This window comes from Chlamydotis macqueenii, chromosome 2 (genome assembly GCF_036417535.1).
Source record: "Chlamydotis macqueenii isolate bChlMac1 chromosome 2, bChlMac1.mat, whole genome shotgun sequence".
Classification (NCBI taxonomy): Eukaryota; Metazoa; Chordata; class Aves; order Otidiformes; family Otididae; genus Chlamydotis; species Chlamydotis macqueenii.
This window is the reverse complement of record NC_141557.1, coordinates 40,724,669-40,740,790: the sequence shown is the minus strand read 5'-3', so window position 1 is coordinate 40,740,790 and position 16,122 is coordinate 40,724,669. Positions and strand designations below refer to the sequence as shown.

General features: G+C 40.1%; 1 protein-coding gene across 5 annotated transcripts in view; it reads left to right on the top strand.

The window, feature by feature from the left end:
• The window catches only part of THRB (thyroid hormone receptor beta), a 160,859-nt gene that overhangs the window by 58,415 nt on the left and 86,322 nt on the right, over nt 1-16,122 (top strand). The window contains exon 1 of one of the 5 annotated variants that reach the window (XM_086742679.1): nt 13,766-13,832. The exons of the other annotated variants lie outside the window; for them this stretch is intronic. The gene's annotated coding sequence lies outside the window, so the exon portion shown is untranslated. Of the gene's footprint in view, nt 1-13,765; nt 13,833-16,122 lie in introns of those variants that run through there. 5 annotated transcript variants of the gene reach the window in all.

The following is a 16,122-nucleotide window of genomic DNA, read 5'->3' as shown; positions in this document are numbered from 1 at the left end:
GTGGTGGAATGAAAAAAAAACCCATAAAAACCACCACCACGACAACTTTTTCAATATACTTTTAGAAGAGCTTCCTTGGTCCACGATTCAAGCATGCTTGTACCCAAGTACAGCATAATATACACAAAAGTATCTTTTCCACTTCTCTCATTTTCTGTCAGTCCCTCAATAACTGAACCTCAAGGGTGTCTTCACTTCCTTCCTACCTTCTCCTGGGTTTGAGGTTATTCCTCCCATACACAGAGACATCAAAATACTTGTCTGCTGAAGTGTTTGTTCTCCAGACCTTGGAAATCAGCCTTACCCTGAGCCTGAATTGGTCCATTGTTAAGCTTAGCACTAAATAAACAAAATGTCTTCATGCTTAGCAGGAATGGAAATGTCTTTCCATGGTCATTAACATCTACAGAGAAATCCATTTGCTCAGTCTTCAATATAACAATATTGTTGATACAATTTCTGAATGCCTAGCATCGTTGCCATTACCAGAAGAATTTGAAAGGCATGTACTAAAGGCCATTACACCGCACTATAATAAGGCTATATTTCCCTATATTCCTCTATCTGAACAATTCTACCTTTGAACAAGTGATGGTACCATGTACATCTATGCCATACCAGTGAAATATTTAGAAGTTACAAGTGTGAAGAGAGGCTATTCCAACTAGTTTGGCCAGGAGACAACATTATTAAGTCTTCTGCCTGTACACACCTTTCTTAACCACTGAAAATTTCATAAGGAATTTTTGGTTTAGTATGAAAGCTTGACTGTAGAGCTGGAGTAACTGACCTTCGAAGCTGAAGATGATTTATCTGTCTCACGGATTATCTTCTGTACACAATGGAGATGGCCTGAAACAAAACTTTTCCTGTCAGAAGGTTTCAGAACAAAGAGTAAAAGCAAACTGAATGCAGTTTTTGAACTTTTAGTCTTGATTTATTTTATTAAACTACTGTACTTGGAAGGATACTGGCCAGTCCATTTATAACAGCACCGAAGTGTGTGTTGATCAAGGCAGCTACCTTGGTAGGCAGCTACCTACCTTCCTTGCTCTTGGAAGCATCCTTTCCTGTGGTGGTGTGGTCTCTGTGGACTCCTCCAGAGGTTACTGTCATTAAACTACTCCCGCAAGACTCTTGATGGAGAAGGCTTTTCAACACCAAACCTGAATGATGAAGCATGCCTTTGATTTACTGCAGTCTCATGTTGGGGAATGTAACTGACATCTGGGTTTGGCTGCCAACACACTTATGTCCGGTGCTATTTGGGATGTCACAGAGGGTGTCTTACGTGGGCTCCAGAAATGGCTCCAGAAGAGTGTCTCCTGTGGGAGATACTCCCTGACGAATGTTGGGGTGGTACCTGGAAACAGGCAGTAGAGTGTGGTAATCCTTGTGTTATTTAAATTAATCTGATAATTTGGTTTTTTCCATTTTAATCCTTGTGCCTTTAACTTTTTCCTCTGTTATAAATAAGACTTAAATGTTTACTTGGGAGGGGACCAGCTTGACAGCAAAGTTATCAGTCACTTCTCACAAAAAAAAAAGTTAGTCTTGGTTTTCATCTAATGTAATAATGGCCAAATAACCAAAACTTAGTATTTTTTTCCATAGTCTTTTTGAGGTGGAGATTAGAAAATGATAAAATGTCTTTTACTTCGTCTGATGATCTCCTCATTACAAAACTGAAGATTTCTTAGGGCAGTTCAGTGAAGCTTGAAATGCGTTTCCTCTTGGATGAGAGCCAGAGGATTCCAGGATGGTCGTTCTTGCACAGTTGGTATGTTTTATAAAACAGGTGTCTACATGTGTGCAATAAATCTAGTTATGCTGATAAATCTGAACAGATAATTTAAAAGTATGTGTTATAGTGAACAAGACTGGTAATTTACCACGTCAATAAAACAAAATATAATCAGCATTTCTGTAATGTGTGTAATGTACAGTAATTCTGTAATGTAATGGCTCCATTGTGTGAGCCATTTTTAAATTTCTGTTCAAGATGTTCTTGATCCAGCTGTTCATATATTTTGTTTTATCATTAGCTGTCTTTCAGTTAAAATCTGCAAACCTGATTCTCTTCTTTCTCACAGTGGTATCAGGCAGTCAGGGTAACCAGCTACAGTCTGTGACAAAGGGCATAAAATTAATGAGGAAATGGAGAACTGAATCATACACCATTAAAAATATATGTGATAAATTAAATTCATCAGTAGGGTTACATTACCAAAGAGTCAGTTTTCCAGGTAATGTTCCAGTCTATTATTTGAAATCAAGAAAGATTTTTGATCCTGCCCATTTCATTTGCATCAGACTGTTGCTAGTCAAATTACTGAGATTCAGCAGTGTCTCAGGTATTCTGCAAATCTTAGACTAACAGACTGTCAGTTTTACTGTGATGAGTTTCATCATTAGCATTGTGAGATTTGGGGTGTTTTTTTACACATTTTCTTGTGAAGTTTTGAAGTCTCATTCATTACTTCAGATTAATGCTCCATAGGATTCACCTGACTATTGCCATCTTCATTTGGAGTCCTGTGACCTTCAGAGAAAGGTAGAGGATCTTCAGTGTTTTATAAAGCTCATGAACAGCTGAAAAAATATTTAAGCGCGAATGCTGTAACTTCCATGATTACTGTTACTGAATTAAAAAATGAGTCTTCGTAAGGAGACAATTATATTGTATTTACTAGTTAGCAATAGTTCTTCTAAGACTGGAAGGATTTGCTGCAGTTTGGACTCTTCCTCAAGTGCCTGAGGCACTCCAAGGGTTGCCTCCAACTCTGGGAAGAACTAGCAACCGTGACCAAAAATGTCAAACATCCAGGGAGAAGCACCACAGAGAGCTCTGGATTAGCCATTGCTTGGGGATTTTCCTTAAAGGCATCCAAGCTGGATGGAAAAAGTGTGCTGAAATTGAAGATCAGTTAGTCAGGATCTGTAGATGAGTATCTATACAGTATAAGTGTATCTATATAGTATATCTGTATTGTATCTGTATATTCAGGTTCTATATATGAGTTGACATATATAGATATTTAAGACATGTGGTCTGCATAACACATTTAAGTATAATCCAGTCCCTCCTTCCTTTAAATGCTGAATTTGGAAAAATTCCAGCATCCGAGAGATGCCACCTGGATGTGAGCTGAAAAATGGGATTGTAGCAGCTCTTCTCCCCTCTGCAGGATGGTTTCTCTTTCCACAGGAGCCGCGAGGATACGTCTGACCCTGAGCAGACTTTTCAGAAGTGGCTTTGCACAGAGAGCACATCCATTGCTCCTGTTGCCTCCCTTCCTCCTCTTCAGGATACCCAGCTAGAGCTAAGGGTAGCTGAGGTGAATTAACAGCTTTTTCACTTTGTTTTCAGACTGTTTTGATCATCTTGAGTTTAGGAGCATAAATTCCCCTTGGAGTCTGCTGGAGCTGCCAGATGAGAGTGAGGGGGTTGTTCGGTGCCTTGTCTGAAAAGGTAGATATCTGAATCCTCTTCAACCTGGGAATATTTACATTTCAAGTAAAGCACTACTTTTATGTGTCCTGAGGCAATGACAGTCAGTTAATCGTAGAATCTTGTTCTTTTAGCTGTGTTTTGTGGGGAGTCTACAGATCTAAATTCAGACTAAAAGATGCATTCAAACTCTGAAGAGCGTTACGTCTGTACATAACAGGCTTCATGTTCATGCAAAACACTGTGAGAACAATTGGTGCATTGTGCTTAGATTCAGCTGTAATTACATTTTGTGACCAAGAGGAGGAAGGAAGCATGATATACAGTGGGATTTGTGATGCTTTTCATGTGTTTTGGCATTGCAACAGTATTGAGAGTCTCTTTCTGTGTACTGCAAATCTTTCCTAGATGAGGGTAATAAGGATGAAAGCAAGAAAATAATTATATTGGTGACTATGCTTGTAAGAGTTTTGTGATAATCCATTCTAAATCAAATGCTGATGTACAATAAATAAAACACATACCACAAAGAAAAAAGCATTGGAATGTCTACACTTGAGTGAAAAATAAAAGGGAAATACCCTTTCTATGATACTGTATTTCCCTTGGTTGTCATATGTGTAAATTGAAAATAATTGCATGTAAATCAGTGAAATTGTGTTACAGCTCAACAAAAGATAGGAATTAACTCCTGCTACTTGTTTACTTGAGATCTGAAGGTTCCAGTACACATTTTAAAGGCAGTGTCTGTTGTGGTCTCACCGTACCTGGCATTGATGTGAATAATTAAGAAATCGAAGTGAGTAGGAAGTGTCTGTATAGCAATGAGTTACAGATCTGATTAGAAGGAAGATAGTTTATGTGAATTGAGTTCTTGCACTGGGAGATGTAGGGCTACCAGTCTTTGGACATATGTGGGTGATAGTTCTGAGAACAAGTTCCAGTTTAAAGCAAACACTGGCATAGAGGTAGTCTTTGTCTGATGGCTCCATCCTTTTGACCTGGTAACAGAAAGCAGTATATTTAGACAAGCAGTTATTTGTCATAGTTTTTATGTTTGTTTGCATGCACAGGATTATTTAGACTTTTATCTGTAAAATATGTGTAAATCAAATAATGTACAAGTTTGTGTATTTGTTCTTGTTTTTTTTTTTTGTGAAATCTAAAGTACCAAGATATAAAACTATTGAAATATCTTTTTCTTGCGGAATTAATGTTAAACTATATACTTACTACCAAGTCAGTATGTAAAATAAACCAAACACTCATATAGACATTCTGCTTGCCAATTCTATGCTCAGAAAAGTTTGAGTATTTATTGCCTCTCTCAATCAATGCACGATGACCCAGCATTTCCACTGCTGAAGGAGATTTTTGTGCAAAAGTTGATGATACTAATTAATCTACCTGAGCTATTTTCCTGAGTCTCTGCCCAGTGAGTGTGGTGTTGACGTGAGGATAGGTGACCAAGCCTTAGGTGCCTGAACTTCTTGCAGTAAATCCCAAGAGCATGCACAGGGTGCATCAGAACATGGGTGCAGTATGCAGTGGATGCTATAATTGTAGTGTCTTGGACCCTAATTGGTTAAAAATATTGGAGGCTTTACGCCTTACATATTGAAAATAAGTGGAATGAATGAAGAATTGACTGGAATTGAATTAATTATTCCAACATCAGCTTTCAAATGAGGCTGAATTGAAATTACCCTGCTTCTGATTTAGAATTGGAAGAGTTAGTAGGAACCAAAATGAAACAGAATCAGAGGACTGAAAGTTACCTTCTTGTTCATGGAGAACAATCCTATGTTTTTGGCAATATTTGCATGTATTCTCTGTGGTAATATGACCAAATGTAAAACCAGTTTGTCACCATATATTGATGTTTTGTGCTTGCATGGATACAACCTCTAGCCTGCAGGGACTTGGCATCTGTGAAACAGTGACATAAACAGCAAATATGACACAGACCAGATTAAGGAAGGAACAAAACAGGTTTTATTGATGGTATCTCCAGTATTCAGACAGAATTGCGCTGTTTTTTGTCACTGTGAAATACATGCAGTACTAGCGAGACCCTTCATGCTAGCCTTGCCTTCTGATTTTTTTTTCAGTGATGATGCACACTGTTTTGTACCAGAAGGGAAAGAAGTTAATTAAGTCCTCTACAAATACACATGAAATATGCAATAAATAAAATCTTGTAAGAGTGCTGCTTACGGTTATAGTGTTCATCTGTCAGCCTCAGAAGAAAATTCCAATTGTAATCCCAGTGTGATCAGTGGTTTATGTTATGTGCATAGCACAGGTAGCATAATAGTTTTCCTTCTCTTGATGTATTGGTAATTCACTGAATAGTGGCATGAGGTGCTGGTTTGTTTTATGGCTGTCTAATAACATGGTATAGTATTAATGCTCCGCATTCTTCAAACTGAAATGGTTTGGATGCCTTCTGTGTTTTATTGAGGTCTAGTGCTATATTTAAATGTATTTTACCTTATTGATTTATCAGCTTTTCATAACCATATCTGATTTGTCTCAAGATACCCTCCTATCCCCAATAATTCAATCTGTGTTATAGTCCCTCAGACGCCAAGTCCTGTCGGCTGCCTGTCCTGTATGATCATCTGTGCTGTTACTCTCTGATGGAAAGTGTAATTAGAGAACAATGATTTACCTTTTGGGTTGACATACACTTCAAACTTACTACAATACTCTTAATCTGCTGCTGTTGTCTTATCCAAGCATTATAAATATCTCTGATTTCTCTCTGGTTAACCTCCTAGCTCTCTCAGAGGTGGAACACTGTGTCCATTAGCCATATAAAAAACTTGTTGTCTAGGAGGGGAGAAGAAGAGTTATTTCTTTTAGTCAGCCTAGCGTGGGAATTTTGGAGGGACAGAATGTAATTAATTATCGAGCTTGAATTTTGGCCAAGGCTCTATTAGACTGAGAGCTACAGTTTATTAATTTATTTCATTCTCGTGATGATAGGAGGAGCAGGAGGGAGAAAAGAGAGTGGGATTTTATGTTAACATAGAGAATTTGGACTCTTGCTGTGGCAACGTGTTTCAGTTGTCACCATTTTAAGCTGGAGTGCTTTATGTGGCTGTGGCAGGAGGATGGGGGGTAAAAATGATAGCACAGCTTTGAATGAAATTATATGCAGGGAAAAAAATGGTTAATTGTACATAAATCAAGCTCACAAAAACCAACCAGAGCATGAAAGAGCTGCAGTGCATGCCCTCTGCCTTTCACAGACCGTTTCCAATTCACTTGATGCTTTGTGTTGCTTTTCTGAGGCAATTCTTTTCACTTTATGTGCATCAACACACATTTTGTTGTAATTTGTTGATGGTAACTTTTGGGCCAGATCTAGCAAGTCCCTAGTAGACTATTTAGCAATTAGATCAAATATAAATCACGGAGTTGCTGCATAAGTTATTTTGTAAGTGTACTTTATTTCATTCCCCTGCTAGCTCTAGAGTTAATTTTTATATGGAAGAAATAGAGGACAGTGACAAGTAGTAAGACTGAACGTATCCAGAATTGAGGGGGAGGAGAAGCTATGTATACACCAAGGTGACTCTTCTGCTGCGTTATTGGGAGCATATGCCACATCAGCCAGCAGTAATGGGAATAGTTTTATGCAATGGAGAAACAGGACTGGGGAGTAGAAGATCTGTGTTTTGACAAATACATGTCTTGTGAAATTTCAGTTATGTTCCTTTTCATCACCAAAATTCTTCAAATGTTATCTAATAGTTTACATTCAAATGATGGAAGAAAATTTTTCAAGGTCCTAACTTTTTTGAATCTCATGTTTTTATGTATGTCTTCTTAAATGCATGGTATGCAAAGTCCCGATATGTTTCTGTTCTTAAATAATAAGAAAAATAATAATTCATAGATAATTAGATTTGTTTTACTGATCTCTGATCTCTAATGAGGTGCTTGCATTCTGAAAAGGTTGTAGCACTGTGCTGTGTAATGGTTCTGTCGTCCTTGTAGAACAGGATGTACTTCGTCCTGTTAAAATTAGAACTACTTAAGAGACACCGCAATTATTATGAAATTGCAAATTGTCTCTCTCCTGGGAGAAGGTGATTTTCTTTGCTGAAGGAAAGTTGGCATTAATAAGCACATAGTCAATGAAAATCGTGTTGTCATAATGGGTATTGAAGTTTATATTTGTGAGATTAAATGGTGTTGTATGGGATAGGAAGAAAAGCAGGGTCCAACTGCACAGCCAGCATTCCTTTTCATCTTCTACCTTTTAGACTAATTTGTTGTATAACCGGCTAGCTGGGCAAAGTGGAATTCACTGCTAGAAGGAGAACAGGTGAGCAACATAGAAAGTCAGCTGAACATTGGGGGAAAAAGAAAAAATTAAAATCAGTAATTTAAATTAATACGTTTCTGTGTATATTTCTGAGTATGATCTCTGGGTACAACCTTGAACTCCCAGTCACAAAAAGTTTTCTGCCTTATTCCATTCCATTTTGACTCCAGACTGTGGTGTAGTTGCACGTGCAATGCCCGCCCTGTATTGAGCAACCAACACAAGAAAGGTAAATGATTAACAAGCATTTGCGGTTCCTTTCTGACTGTTGCTTGAAAACCACCGCAGAAATCAGTGAAAACCTTCAGAAATTCTCCTGCGCTGACACAGAGTGCCCGACCTGCTTGCCTGCCTGCAGAGGATGGCGGTTCAGGACTTTCCCATCTTTGCCAGCACCTTCTGGCAGAGTGACCTCGGGTGCTCCAGCATGTCAGCAGCCGTGGTGGAGCAGGCACGCTGGAGCTGGGTCTGAGCTCCGAAGGCAGGGGCACGGGGATTTTTCCTGCGCCGACTCTTTGCTGCTACTGGGCTTGAGTAGTAGGTGCTGTGCTGCACAGTAGCTGTAGAGTAAACACACCATTTGCCTTTCCAAAGGGTTGTGCTTAACGTTGTGTTCTCCATTGTGATTGGTACCTCTGATGTCCTCTCCCCAGGACAGCGAAAAAGTTGTCTATAGCTGGATTTGTAAGGAGACAGAGAAGATTTTCAAAGGCATAAATTTCCTTACAAAACTCAGTGAGAGCTGTCCGCCTGGTTGCCGTTTGAGGTACTTCAAATCTTCTTTCTCATTTTTTGTAGAGAGATTTCTAATCATGGAAACAGAGGGGTAAGTTTGTACACCCTTTAAAAAGGGGGATCTTCTCATTATAAACAGAGGTTTATTTCTGATCGCAGTTATGAGGGTGCTTAGAGTCTAAATAATGGGATACCTGCATGGAGGTGCCTGAATATTTAGGAGCAGCATGTTAGGGTTGGGATCTGAGAACATTAGCTTTCTTTTTTTTTTTGTCCGTTTCTGAGTTACCATGTTATAGTGTCCGTTTAAGTGCATTTAATTCTTACTTAAGTGCTGTACACACACAACATCCACAGTTTGCAAAGTCAAGCGCTGTACCCCACCCGTGACCCTGTCTGGCTCTTTCTTTTAATTGTAGACTCATTATCTAAGTCACTTCAGTCAGCTAATTAAATCCTCTTCCTTTTAACCTCTTCAGTGGATCCTATTGGCTGTTTTCTCCGTAAGTGGTGTATATGGGCCAGGTATGCCTTTTTTCTCCTCCTCTTTTCAGCAGGTTTTCCCCCTGGGAGTGTGGGTCAGCACAAGTCTTGCTCTCGGCCACATGTGACATCCAACCCGGGCTGCAGCACAGGTAGCAGCAAAGGCCAGGAAGGCATCTCGCCTCATGTGAGGATGGTGTTTGTCACTGGTACCCAGCATTAAACCCCATATCCAGCACCTCTCATGAAGCTGCGGAGGTTTTAAGTGTCATCAGATTTGAACTGGTTTTAACTGGCCTGACAAAAGGCACTTCCCTGACTAAAAAGCACCTTTTACCTATTTAAAACAAGAAAGATATTTGAATTCTTGAAGGAGGAGCTACAAGATCCTGTTTTCTCACTGTAAAACAATGTCTTTTTTTCCTGACTTTTATCTTCGAAATCGTAGAACAGTTTTGGCTGATGTGAGAAAAAAAATTGCCTGAGGCACGCATCCAACATGGCAAGTTTCAGCCCAGACAATTAGTCTGGCAAAATTATAAGCAAATCGGATCTTAGGGGAAGTATTGGATAATCCTTAGTAACAGGCTGTGTGACAGTTCCCACCTATATGTATTGAATTTACAAGAACACTTTTCTTTTCGACATGCATGCAACTTGCATATGCTCTTATCCAGTACATTCTGCTGAAATGCATATCACTTAATTAAATAATCCACTTAATGTGCATAAGAATCACTCTCCCTTAATATGACTGCAGCTAATCACATGTGTTGTTAAACCTCTTAATTGCTTATCATCTCTTTCCCTAGTTTGAGTTTTATAACAGGAAATGGAGGACCGATCGCTCAGTGTCCTTTATGACTATTGCTCCTAGACAAAAATGTACAGTAAATTTATCACATAAAAGGTCAATAATTGGAATGCTATTGTGACATAGAAAGCTGTCTTGCAAATAGTGATTCAGGAAAACAATAACTTAGCAGAAAGCCCTCAGTCCTCGTTCTTCTAAAACATAATTTTGGTTACTTCCATATTGCGTTGTTCTCAGTGGGAGTCGGAGGAAGGTTTTGGTTGAATATTCTCTACCCCTAGCTAAGAGACTGTTGTCTTTTCATTACGTTTGCCTCACATAATCACTCACTGTTAATTTCAAAAAGCCGTTGATATTTGTGTGTGTGTCCCCTAAACAATAAGCTGATCCAAACTGAAATGTGATTTATTGCCTTCTGACCTTACACACAGCTTTTCCTTGTGGAAAACAGCAGATGAATCTGGGTGTTAACTGCAGCTTGAGCACACATAATTTTCCTCCTGTGTACGGTGCCTGCATTCCTAGGCAAGGTCAGTGATCTGGTCAAGTGAAGCTTTTTTGTTTGGATGGCCCCTCTTGCCCACATTCCATATAATCATTTTTTTTCCCTATATTCTAGTGTGCTTCCCAAACCAACTCAGTCTTTGTGGAGAGGTGTTGGGATTTACTGTGGCCGTGGGTTGGCAATGCATTGCATCTAGCCTTGGTACTCCTAGGACCAGACTGAAAGTGCTGTGGCAAAAGCAGCAGTAAGCATGAACACCTTTCCTTCGGCTTGTTTGTTCCGATGGGTTTACGTTGTGCCTCTGGGACAAGTCTGGTGTCAGGGATGCTGTCAGGAAGACTGAAACTTCCTGGGGAAACGTGACATGCAGAACACTGCAGAGAGCACTGCCTTGAAGCTTATGATTTTCCAAAGAACTGTGTGCAGGAATGCCGTAGGTGTGGAGGAATGATGATCTCAGGAGATCGCTCTGGCTGCATTCTGGGATGTATACCCATTTATGGGAAGAGTCTTCTCACAACGTTATAGGTAGAGCTATATAAATTTGAGTGGCCTAAATGAACCCAGAAAATCATTGCCCAGCATTAAACAATTTGATTTGGGACTTTGGGTCCAGTAACCTCTGCTACTTAGTTCTCTGGTAGACATAGTAGATACTTGCTGCTTAGGGCACACAGGAGGAAGGGAAAAAAGAAAAAAGTAAGCAAAACATCTGGAAATTCAGTGTCTGTGCACAGCACATACAATCAAAGCCTTCTAGAAGCCCTTTGTGAGAGAAAGGATGTGCAGTTAAAATGGTAATTTGTTGTCTGGGCACGTTCTTTTGGAAGAAGGTGATCATGGTGAGAGCGGTGGTGATTACTTTTATGATTCTGCTCACTGTCTTGGCTTGGCCAATTTTTCCTCCTCTGCCAGTCTTTCAAGGTGAGCAGACCCGAGGATGATTTTGCCCCAGTACAATGGCACCGTGTCTTGCAGTCAGTTCTAGTGTAAGGGGAAAGGATGGAAGGAAGAACACGGAGGTGGTGGTGGAGCAAGGAGACAAGAAGAGAGAGTACAGTGGTACTGTACTGTTTTGTGGGAATGAGGGATCATATGTTAGGGGAGAAGTTGGCTTTTGTGTGCATTGAGATCTGCGCCACACATGCTGATGTGCTGATCACGGCCAGTGACCTCATCCATGTGCAGGTCTGGATATCGCCATGGTTAAGGTTTGCTGGCCAAGGACTGACTCTCTGGAGGAAAGTGAAGGCTGACTGTTTTTGGCAGAGAATCCCCTCTCTTCGCAGAGTGACATGGAGACTTGTGAAGACCATGAATCTTACAGTCTTTTATGTTGCAGGGCTTTCAAGGTGGATGGCAGATGGAATAAGTTCATCTTCTGGTTATTTCATTCCTCAAGTAAACCTGCTTTCTATTTGTGACTGCATGAGCTCACTCATTTACATTCCCATCCTGTGCTCTCTCTTTCTTTTTTCTTTTATTTTTCCTGGACTATTTTATTATAGAATCCCCAAAATCCCATACCCTCCTAAGTCTGCCCAGACACAGAGGAGTGGTGGTGATGCCTGTTCCATGTGCAGGCTCATGGGAATGTCTGTGCTCCTGTGGAAAGGGTCGTGACCGTCTGGATCAGCAACTAAAGTCTAGGCTGAAGCCTCTGTCCCTGCAGGTGCTCTCAGCTGGATGTAGAGTTGTCAAGATGTCTTATCTGAACTAGAACTTCATCTGTAACTCAACTTTTCTGTGTAGGGAAAGGCGTGGTAACAGGAACCGAATGGAACACTTTTTTTCCGGCAGTGCAACCCAGCCCTGCCCAGGATGTGCCAAGGCCTCATAGACATCTTATCCCTGCTCTTAACACAGTTCTGAGATGGCAGTGGTTGCTATTTCCATTCAGAGTGTCTGATTTTTAAGTTCCTTCAACAGTTCTGCATCTAGCAGCCCTTACTACAATATACTATAAATATGAAACTTTCTTGAGGTCCCCACAGCTCTGCAGTAAAGGTAGAACTGTCAACCCCAATTGAGCATTTTCCCATAAATCCTTTGCCCCATCTGGTTTCAAATTAACTGAAAGGAGGAGGATGAAGGGAAAGAATAGCATAATGAAACTCCTCTGTTGCATCACTTACAATTCTCAAAGAATGTTTGTAAAAGTCAATGTTGCTTCTCTTCAAGCTGCTGAGGGGCACAAGCCTTTAGTCAATTAAATCCTCATTTTTGGATTTTTTTTTTTCCCAGAAAGGCTTCTTAAATGTCTTTGTACGGTTACGTGTGTCTGGTGTCATGTTACTAGCTAAAATAATTGGACAAGTTTTGCATATTTTAGGTATACACTCGATAAGCAAATAATAATGGGAAGCATGAAAGTACTGTTCAAATTAGGGATTAAAAGTTGATGTAATCTGAATGTGAGCCACATGAGTCTGAATTGTCTGACTAGTTTAGATCATGCAATTGGGAAAATAATGGAAAGGAAACCTAAGTACATGTTAAATACCTTCCAGATACTATATTTGGTTATTCTGGATAAAGCAGAATATTATCTAAAATTACTTATTTCTTTTTGTGATCATCCTTTCCAGTGTTAAGAGGGCAATCAAGATAAAATCAGATCTGTGAGCTGCCATTTTCCCCACTAGCTGTAAAAAAGTTATTCTGGTAATTTATTCTTGAGCAGGTGAATGTGGCTGTTCTTATTGTAGTCCTAATTTTCATTTTGAATAGAGATATTAATCTGGCAAGCTGTACTTGATTTGTGTTTCAAAAAAAAAAAAAACAACTAGTGGGATATCTATAGGCTAGATAAGAATAACTTTATTTAAAAGATACTAGCTCCTTTAATCACAAGTCATCCTTTCTTCAGTGTAGTTTATCCCACTACATTTTCTAGCACTTCAGCTCCACTGAGGGCTGGTATCCTGAGAAGACCTCCACTCCTTGCACTTTGTGTCTGACCTCCCAACAGTAGTACTTGTTTACCTAGAGAGATAATTGTTTTCTGGAGAGCATCCAGATGATAACTTACTTTTTCATTAGACCCCTTTTTCCTATTAGTTATCTCCTGTTAGTTGATCTGTGTCATTTGATAAAACTAATTAGGTAATAAAAGACTGCCTCTGAACTCCTCCCTGTAATTTTGGCATGGTGAAATGTACTTCTTGGCACCTCTCTCTTTCCTCATAAAGACAGCCTTCAGTTGACAAACAACATTAATCCAAAAGAAAACAAGCCAGTTCACCCATCCTCTCTTGATATATCCCTGTGCCAGAACAAAATAGTTCCTAACAAATTATTTGTACCAAAGATAGTGACATAACCCTGGCTCGGTTTTAGAGTTTTGCAAATGTTTGCAGAGCATCTCAAGAGGCCAGGCTAAAAATACTCAATGAAACCATTCAGCATTCTACTAAAAGCATTTTGTTTCCTCGGACTTTCCTCCCTTCTGAAAATGCCCTCCCACAGCTGCATTACATTTATTAGAAGGTGATGCAGGTATAAGGTAGGAATATAATATTTTGTATTTTATTTTAAAATTTAGCCTGATTTTCAGGTTTCCTTTTTAGATTACAGACTTGTTTTGTTAAAAAGAAATCTCAATGGAAGGAAAGTTCATTATGAGCTTCAAGTTGAAGTATACTCTTCCAATGAGAAAGAGGCTGATCCGTCATAAAAGTTTTCAGTTTGAAGGTCTGAGGTGTCATGATATGCAGTATTTCAAAGACAAATAGCAAAGAATTGCCATTTCTGTATGGCCAATGGCCTCCGCTACATCCTAGTGAAGTAGAAATTGCCTGAGAATGCTGGTGGGTTTTTTTCTTGATTGCTGCATATGTGCACCCAAGGAGAAGGAAGGTCTCAAAACTTCCTTTGAAAAGAATATGGAATATGCTGTGCTCAGCTGTGAGGTCTGTAGAAATCACTGTAGTAATCTTCTGCTTATGGTGCTCCAGAACCTGGAGGAGAAATATGTCCAGGATCCTCAATGGTCCAAACACCCAGCCCATGAGAAATTGGAGGGAAACAATTCTCCAGGTTTCAGATGTTTTAGAAAGACTAATCAGTTCATGGAGGAATGACCAAAGGTCGGCATCTAGATTGGCTGATGCTATGTGTGACCCACCCAGACTCATACGGGATCTGGAGCAGCTGGTGGAGGCCAGGCAGTATACTTGAGGTCGTGTGTGGACAATTGAACTGAACTCTTAGGTAGTCTTGGCCTCTATCACAGCACAATTTCAGTCTAGAGAAAATCTACCAAAGCCAATGAAATTAGACCAACAGAAGGATCTCATCAGAATCTGGCCTGTGTTTTACGCTCGGAAATGTCATCTCTCTTAAAAGAGTGGCTTCTACTTGTTCATTATTCAGTGTTAAATGCAACCAGCATTTTGGTCAGGTCTGAAGAAGTGTTTTGATATTAGTTGCATTTTTGCTATGCACTGGATTTACTACCATGTCAGAAAGATGTACCGTGGGGATGTTCAGAATCCGTTGTGCTCGCAGAGATTTGGAGTACTACATCTTCAGGCATGCAAGAGCCCCAAAATAGCAGCATATGAAATTTTTAAATCAGTGATATGATAAACTCAGATAGTACCAGGGTGTGTTTATAAGTGAATCATGTGATAAATAAATTATGGGAGTGATAGTGAGATGCAGTTATAGCAATAAGAAGTGACTTTTAAAATGAAAGAAAAATTGAAGTTTGTATTTTTGTTTGTCCTGATTAGATTTGGAAAAAGTTTTAACTTGCTTTCTGCCTCTAAACATTTTTTCTTATCTTCTCTAAATGCGCTTACAGACAACTCTGACTTGCGCTTTTAGCGAAGATGCCTGAAACGGTTATTATCCTCTGGAGCTGCTTCTTGTCCTATCAGGAACGCTCCTGAGCTATTGCAGTTTATAACCTGCCATAATGTCAGCTAAAATGTTTGGCTATTTTGATGAACATACCTTGTATCTCAGGCAGATTTGAGTCTGCATTTCATTCCAAGCAAATCCCAGTTACCACTGCTAGTGAATTGAAAGCATGGACTAGCCTGCTATTGTATTGAATCTGCGAATTGCTTTTTACTCATAAGCAGCTCTGGAAATCCAGATGACCAAGCCTGTTTGTCCTGTGTGCTTTCATTTAATGTACTGTCCATTTTCACTTCAGATAGTTTCTCAGCCCTCCTGGCTGGAATTCAGTGCCACGAGAAGACCCTATCAAAGCCTTGCATGAATTGTTCCAGTGCTGTGCTTACTGGTGCATCAGTGAATTGTATCCTGCGTGATGTGACTTACAGCTTACTACAAACAAATTCTCTAGGATTATAGATTTGCTAAGAGGTAGTGTGGAGTCTCTGTGTTCATAGGCAGCTCTGTGGTGCCCAGCAGCATGAGACTAATTTCTCCCCAGGATCCTGTCTCCATCTGGGCTGTGTGCTGCCTACCCCTGCCATAAGTGAGAATGTGGAGCAGTGCCAGAGGTGCTTTTGCCAGCAGGGTTATGGGCTCTTTCTGGCCTGTCCCCAAAACAAGGGCACAGATAAGGAGCAGAGGAGGCTACAGCTTGGTTTTGAATGGAGTTGCTGTGAGTTTCTCTGCCTCAGCTCAGTGTTTAGCTGTGGTCTCCGCAGAGCTGTCAAGATCTGGTCCATGGGAAGGGAGAGAAACCGGTTGGCTTTTACAGCTGCAGTCCTGTCCTAGGCACTGCAAAAATAAATGAAGAGGTGCTGCCGAGCAGGAGCTCTGCTCTGGGTGTCCTGGCGGGAGACAGCATAGCACCTCTGCTGCTTTTTTTGGCT